This window comes from Zonotrichia leucophrys, chromosome 3 (assembly GCF_028769735.1).
Source record: "Zonotrichia leucophrys gambelii isolate GWCS_2022_RI chromosome 3, RI_Zleu_2.0, whole genome shotgun sequence".
Classification (NCBI taxonomy): domain Eukaryota; kingdom Metazoa; phylum Chordata; class Aves; order Passeriformes; family Passerellidae; genus Zonotrichia; species Zonotrichia leucophrys.
In genome coordinates this window covers 98,919,906-98,927,412 of record NC_088172.1, presented here as the reverse complement: position 1 = coordinate 98,927,412, position 7,507 = coordinate 98,919,906, and the positions used below count along the sequence as shown (strand labels likewise).

Below are 7,507 nucleotides of genomic sequence, written 5' to 3'. Positions count from 1 at the left end.
GAGTGTTATCCTCTCTGGTTTTGTGTGTGAGGCTGCTGTGGACGTGGGCTTTGCTGAGAAAAGTGTCATTTGCTTTGAGCTCTCAGTACTGTGTGATCCTCCATCAGAGGGGCTGCTGATGATGCAAACCCTGATCTTTATAGGCTCCCTTCGTGCACACATCGCACCTGTGAGCTGCTGATTCAGGTGGGTTTTTAATGAGGGGAGTAAATTCAAGAGTGGAGGGAATTCCCTTGCACAGTGAGACCTGGAGGCTGTTGCAGAGTGTTGGTGCTGGACACAAAAGCACTCGGAGAATATCTCTGATTCCCCAGGTGGGCATTTCAAAAGAGGCCATTTTAATACTGAGAGGTATCCTTTAATTAATAACATATTAATAGCACCAACACAGGGCAACATTTCTCAGCTCATACCAGTGCTGTATTGTCAACTTGTTAGATGTACACACCCAATAAATCCTATTTATCAGGTAGAATGTGATAAAATAGGTTTGCCTCTGCCTCAAGTTGCACTTGGGGTGGCTTTCAGATAGCTTCCTCAAAGAAGAGATAAAAGAAGTACATAAATTGAGAGGGCAGTAGGTGCAGGTTCAGAAATCACAGCATGAAGTCCCCCAATTCTGGTTCTGCAGTCCCTGAATTTATCACGGTTTTATCCGTGATAAATATCCCCTGCAAGCTTTAGTAATGGAAGCTCCTAGAAGGGAGAGCTGCAACAGCCACCGAAGCTGTTACAGATGGAAATTGCTGCTACAGTTTCAATAGATATAATGTAGAGGAAACTTTGTTTCCTGCAAAAAAAAAAATTATCAAGCTAGTGAAACAAAGCCTTTTTTTTTTTTATTTTTTTTTTTTTTTAGGTCTCAGCAATTCCTGGGGTTGTCCAGATATCAGGACAAGTAAACTATGGGGTAAGAGCTGCTCTTTTTCCTTCTGTCTCTGTGAAAGCTTTTCCGAGGAGCTTCAGAAAGCGCGGGAGAGGAAGAGCTGGCTGTGGCAGCAGGAGGAAGATGGATCCTGCCCTAAACCCAGTGAGTGCCAGCTCAGATCCAAATCCTGCCACAACCTGGTGCTGTTTGGGACAGCTGAGAGGTGAGACTTGGACTGAAGGAAAGGGAAAAAACACACCAGGATAACTGTGAGTGCCTTTTCCTCCCATGCTGTGAACACTGTGTGGGCTGCTCATCCCCAGAACAAGCCGCCAGCCTGCAGCAGCCAATGTCACCAGGTCACCAAGGCTGGCCCTCAGGGTAGGCAAACAGAGCAGGCAGCTGAGGGGGCTGTTGGCATCTGCCCAGTGACAATCCGACACAAACTGCAGCAGTGGGAATGAATATTCCAAAGGACTATGGAATTATAGCAATTCCAGTGAGACATGGGACAGCCCACAGCCTCCATGTCCTGCTGCATATGGATAAATGTTCCCATGTTTCCTACCAGCACAGTTCTCCAGCTTCCACCAGTTTAGGTGGAGGTCTTATTCTCATTACCAAAACCAGATTCTTCCGAATTGACCTGTGTATTTGTTAATTTTACCCCTGCTATTTTAAAATTATTTTATTCTGTATACCAGAGAACAAATGCAGCCTAGATTGGACTGCATAGACTAGTCTGCAAGGGTACCACAGCTGTGAGTAAAGTAGCTGTGTTTTGTGCATAAGAGGACAAATTCATTATAGAGTTTCTCCTCTCTGCCTTGTCCAATTTCCCCCCATCTCTATGGTCCTGCAGGAAGCCACCCCTGAGACCACAAGGTGAAACCCAGAGGCAGCTCATCACGATCTTGGTGTCTGTGGTTTCTTTGATAATGTCTCTAAAAGCTATTTCTACTGAGATGTAACAGCCTGCATTAAAAAAAAAAAAAAAAAAAAGCCAAAATAATTTTAAAATATCTCCAATTTGTGGGAATGGTCCCAAATCCAAGCCCCTCAATGCCTCATGTTGGAAACTGCCCTGTGTGGTTTTGGTGTCACTGCAGTAATGCTGCCCTGGGAAGGGCACAGATCTTCCCTCCCTGTGCCCCTGCTGTGCCATGCAGCCCAGCACTCACACCCTGAGCATGAAATTCAGGGAGCAGGAATGGCTGAGGGCTTGTTTTGCTCCTCACATGAAGTTATGCACATCCAGAGCACAACATCAAAGCTCAGCTCTGCTCCCGTGCCACCGGCGTAGATGCTGGGCAAGTTTGGCTGCTTTGTAAAGGGATAATGAGAGGTGGGAAGAAACATGCAAACAAGTAATGAAAGAAACCAAACAGATTAAAATCAGAAGCTTGAAGTGCTTTTTTCTTTTTTTCTTTCTTTCTCTTTTCTCACTTTTTTCGTTCTTTTTTCCTTTCTCGTTTTTTTATTTTCTTTTTTTACCCCCTTTCTTGTTGGTGTTTTTTTTTTCACACTTGCACTGTGCTGTGTTCTCAAACGGGGTCATTTGCATAGGAGAAATTGCTTAGGAGAAATTGCTGTGACAGGCAGCATGGCTCAAGACTGTATCTTGGAATTGCCCTCCCTGGAGCAGCTGCTCAGGATGCCAGGGATACAATACTTTTCCTGTCTGAGAAACAAAACAATAAGGCTCAAACACATGGCTTCTGGAAACACGTACAGGCAAACTTCTTATACACTGAATGTGCTGAAACTATAAACTAGATGTTAAGAGGGCTGAGCAGATTTCATGTACAAAGTGCTTTCAGGAATTTCAGAGAAGGCTCATAGCTGTCTTTCCCATGTAAGTTTTGTATTATAAAATTTAAAAAGTGTTCATATTGCACACACACACACACATATATATATATGTATGTATATAACACATGGGGGTTTTATATTATAAATCATGTCATTCTGCATAACTGTAAAGTAATGAATTCTACAGGAGTAATGTATTGTGGATTATTTGCAATATATAGCCTATATAATGAGATAAATTTGCAGTTACAGATTTCTTATGTATTTATAAACAGTGTCTTGCATGTTTATAAGCCTATAAGCTCTGATTTCACTATTGAGTTATAGAAAACTTCTCTCCAGTGTATGACTCCTTCCTCCCATGCCCCTTGGGAGCTGTGACATTTTGTTTGCCCGCACATGAAAAGCTATGGCAAAGCCATGACAGCTCTACCATGCCAATAAAAATAAGGCAGAAGAAAGAGAATGAGAAGGAATAAGTCACTAAAGACTAGCAGGGCTCTCATTTTGCAAAGAGAAGTCAGTGGAAATCTTTGATGCTGACTTATGGACACCTGGGGAGTATGGAGCAAAGCAGAAACTGGGCTCCCTTTGCTCTTAAAAGTGATGATTTTAAATCCTTATTCCCACCCCTGCAAGAAAAAGAAAGTTTAGACTAATGAGCAAAGCTACTGAATACATACAAAGTGTCCAAACAATTTGTATTTCCCATTTTTTTTTCAGTTTTCTGAGAGGCTGTATACAGTAACCAGATATGGAATGTGGTGTGGAGAGGGATTTGATGCTTTGAAAAGAGGAAATTCCCCTCTCCCAGCGAAGGAAACGTGCTGTGCCTCAGAAGGCTCGAGGAGCGTTTGGCTGCTGTGAGCAGGAAGAGAAAAGCATTTCATTTTGAACTTGAAAGCAAAACTGGGTTTCAAGTGAACAGCAGAGCAGCAGTGTCACTGGCAAAGTCTGCAGCTCGGGTGAGCTGCACAGTTCCTTCACTGAAATGTAAATATGTGGGCAAGAAAGGATATACAGGAAGGCCTTTCCCTGAGGTTTTCCTTTGAAGGAATGGCAGAAGCCTCCCCAGATTTTGTGCATTTATGAAATTGACCTTTTTGAAATGAGAGCTGCAAGAGAAAGGGGGATCTGCGAGAGATGCTGGATCAGTAGCTGTCTACAAACTGCCTTTAGTGGTCTGAATATTATGGTGTTTCTGAAAAACCTATTTTCAAGCCCAAAAAAAAAAAAAAAAACCTCTTCTTCAAACTCAAAAATGCTGTAAAACACCAGCTTTGAAGCAAAGCTTCAGCGTTGATCTCCTGATTTCTGTTTAGCCTTGCCTGTTGCAGCCTGCAGAAGCAACCCTGGCTTTTTTTGGCCATCAGGAGCTGCTCTGTAATTCTGCCTGGATTTTTTCTTTTTCTCTCTCCATCAGGTAAAAGCTCTCATAGTGTCTCAGTGCTGAAGTGGAAGGTGAAGATGGGGTGGCTGCTGCATCTCTGCAGAGCCTGAACTCAGCCAGGGCAGGAAGTGGCTTTGCAATGGCTGTAACAGGGGGAAACGTGCTCTGAGAAATGTCATTATATATAGCAGGGAGGAAGGGAACAGAGAAGTACCCAAGCTTTTCAATTGCAGCGTGGCTTTCAGCCCTGCTTGCCCAATCCCTTTGCACCACGAGGATCTCCTGCCATGTGCCTCCACCAGGGCTGTGTGAGGCAAGGAACAGCAGAGCTTTACAGCAATAACCTCTGAGTGGGATTTTCTTCGTGAAACAAGGGAGGAAAAGGATAAATAACTCCAGGTTATGCACAGTTCAGATCCATGGGGGTTCCAGCAGGTGGATTTGGGCACCACCTGTTGTAGCAGGAGGGATCCATCCACACCAGCTCAGCCAGAGCCATTTTGAAGGGAAAAACACAATTTAAAAGTGAAGGGAGTGAGTCACGTTGCCTGCTGGCATAAATGCAAAGCACTTAGGAGCAGGAAGTGTCTTTGTTTTTGTGCAGGGGAGTGTGCTCAGGGCAGGTTATCACTGAGGTGCATTGCTGGCTACCAAAATAAGGGCTTGCTCCAGCAGCATGACCATCCTACCTGGAAGGGGGAAACAGCTTCATGCAGTTCAGTACCAGGTACCCAAGATTCTGCTTTTTGTTTTTAGCACTGTATTTAACAACACTGAATCTTAAACCAGCATCCTGCCACTTACTGCTCATGAAAATGCCAGATGTGGTGTGTGCACAGCAGTCTCATTTTTGACTCAAAAACCTCACCAAAGCTCTCTGGGACTGGTGGTCTGGTCAGCTCTGCACAGGTTGGGAAAAATATCCTGTGAGCCATCTGAATTGCCCTACTGGGACTCTCAGCCAGTGTAATGATGTCTGCAGCACAGCCAGCCTTCTTGGAGAACAAAGTGCAGTTTCCTTTTGTGTGCTGAACAAACAAACATTGTGTGGGAATTGGTCCTAACTGAAATTCATTTTTTTTTAAAATATCCAAGTCACTTTTTTTTTTTTCCCCCAGAACACTGACCCTTGGGAATGCCTGTGACTGGTTTGTGAAACTCAAAAACTATAGAGGTATCCATGATGGGAACAGACAACTATTGCAATAACATCAGGGATGGTTCTGCAGTTGAAATTAAGCATAGAAATGTCTGAAAACTGGCAGTGTGCCTAGTACCAGAATTCATTATGAATTCTGTGTTTAGTACAGTTTAGGTAAGGAATCATTCTAACTCTCCTTTCTCCTTTAATTAAATGAGAGGTTTGCCATTACTCATATTTTGGGCTGAGCTTGTCCTGCCTGGCAAATGGAGAGAAACAGGGGAGAGAGAAAAAGAGAAGACTCTGAAGTATCAATCTTTGCTGCTTATCTGTCTCCAGGTACTGGCTCATGGGAAGTTTCCACACTGACAATGTCTTCCAGCAATTCTGTTCCAGCTGTTGGATGCTTAGTGCTTCACCAAGAACCTGGACACAGATTTGTCATTGTGTTTTTTGTCATAAATGGTCCACATATAAAGCCATGGCCAGAGCAAACAGACTGTAAAATGCAGGGAAGGAAGGTAAGAGAGATGTGTGGAGATGAGGGAGGTGTAGGCTTGTACATGCAAATCCTGCCCTGAAGCATCTTGATTAATTTACTGAAATTGCTTCTGAAAGAACTAAATCCATGTGAACATTTTTTGGAACAAGGATTTTAAATGTTTAAATTCAATGAACAAGGATCATACGTATATTGAAGCCCTTCTCTAACACTTCTTACTAATACTTCTGGAAATGCTGAACTTGATGCATGTATGCTAGTTTGGTTTTTAGAAATCTCTTCTAAAAAGTAAACACCACAACTGAATCAGTTTAAACCCTGAATTTTCATAAACCACAGTAGATACATTAATAAGATATATAAGATACATATATGAATATATATCTTAACATGTTATTAGAAATATTGATGTTTAAGTTCAAAGAGTTAATTAATATTTAAATTACTGTGCTTAAAAAAATTATAAACAGGACTAGTTGAGCAGGTTTAATCAGAGAAGAAGTAAATTTTGTTGAGAGTAGATATGCAGTGATACCAGCTTCTAAAGCCAAAATATGTGAGCTCATCTTTTGCTAGATGCATTGAACTGATTACTTCATTTATCACTTCTGGTTTAGGCCTGTTTGGAGTAATTAGATTTTTTTTTTTCTAGAATAAAGGTAGGAGGATAGCAGTAGCACCAAATACAAGAGACAGAATATGAATGCCATGTTAAATAAAATCATATCTTTGGTGTCTGTACCCTGGTAAGAATTACCATCTATTCCACATACCCCAGTGTTATAAATATTTCTTACAAATGTGTCCAAATTTATCCTGGTTATTTTCCTTAAATATTCCCCAAAGTGCAGTGAATTTTAAACACAATTTAGAAAACTGGAGGTGGGTGCAACACTGTGCCTTGATGCAGGGCCTGGTTTGCCACTGGCTCAGTCAGCAGCCTCTGATCCCTGCTGGCTGTGTCCCATGGGTGCTCCAATGCCTGCTCACTGTGCACCAGCAGCTTCTTCAGCCTGTTTTACAAATAAATAAATAAATTTGAAATGTTAGTTTTTGTCTTACTGCAGAGACTTGCGTACAGTGCCAGCCACGGGCATAAAAATCATGCACTGGTTGCAAAAATAAGGCTGGAAAGTGAATGTTGTTTTCATTCTTTATCTATATACATAAATATTTATGTGTATTATGTGCACATACACATGCACATACAGACATGTGTACTTTGTGCTGACACTTCAAAGCCTTTGGGCTCTGTCTGTTTTGCATTTGCCACGTGTTTCATTTGTTTCTTTTTCCTCAGGTACCAGAGTGCCTTCACGTTTAGGGATGGAACATTGTTCATGTGCCAGCGGTGGGGATTGAGGCCGGGCTTCTCCCTTCATGCAGGGCAGGTTGTCACACAGGAACCAGGAAAAGGTAGGTTCTGTCCCTCGCTTCCTGTGGAGAGCCCTGCAGAAGTCACTCTGCTCTGTAACCTCTTTCTGAAGACTGAAACACAGGTTTAAAAGCCAGAAGATTTCTGGGAAACTGCTTGTGAGTCAGGAGTACCCAGGGGATGAGCGTGGCTTTTCTTTGTATTCAGAATAAGCCATTTAAACGTTGAAATTTTCTCTCTTTCTCTAGAATGAAAGCCACTTTCTGTTTAAGCATTTACAACCCTTTCAAGGCCATAACTTTGCTACACAGAAATGGGTCTGGATTGCCAATGCTTGGAAATCCTGTAGTCTGTGTTTTCCATAAACCCTCAGAAACTCAGCTGTCCCCAGGGCTTTCTGCTGGAGCAATCGAACAGCC

General features: G+C 42.5%; 1 long non-coding RNA gene across 1 annotated transcript; it reads left to right on the top strand.

Annotated features, from left to right (window-relative positions):
* The first annotated feature begins 213 nt into the window (after positions 1–213).
* On the top strand, positions 214–3,976 carry LOC135446055 (uncharacterized). The gene is made up of 3 exons (XR_010439655.1): positions 214–314; positions 860–1,091; positions 3,404–3,976. It is a non-coding gene; the product is annotated as an uncharacterized LOC135446055 (long non-coding RNA).
* The last annotated feature ends 3,531 nt before the right edge of the window (positions 3,977–7,507 follow it).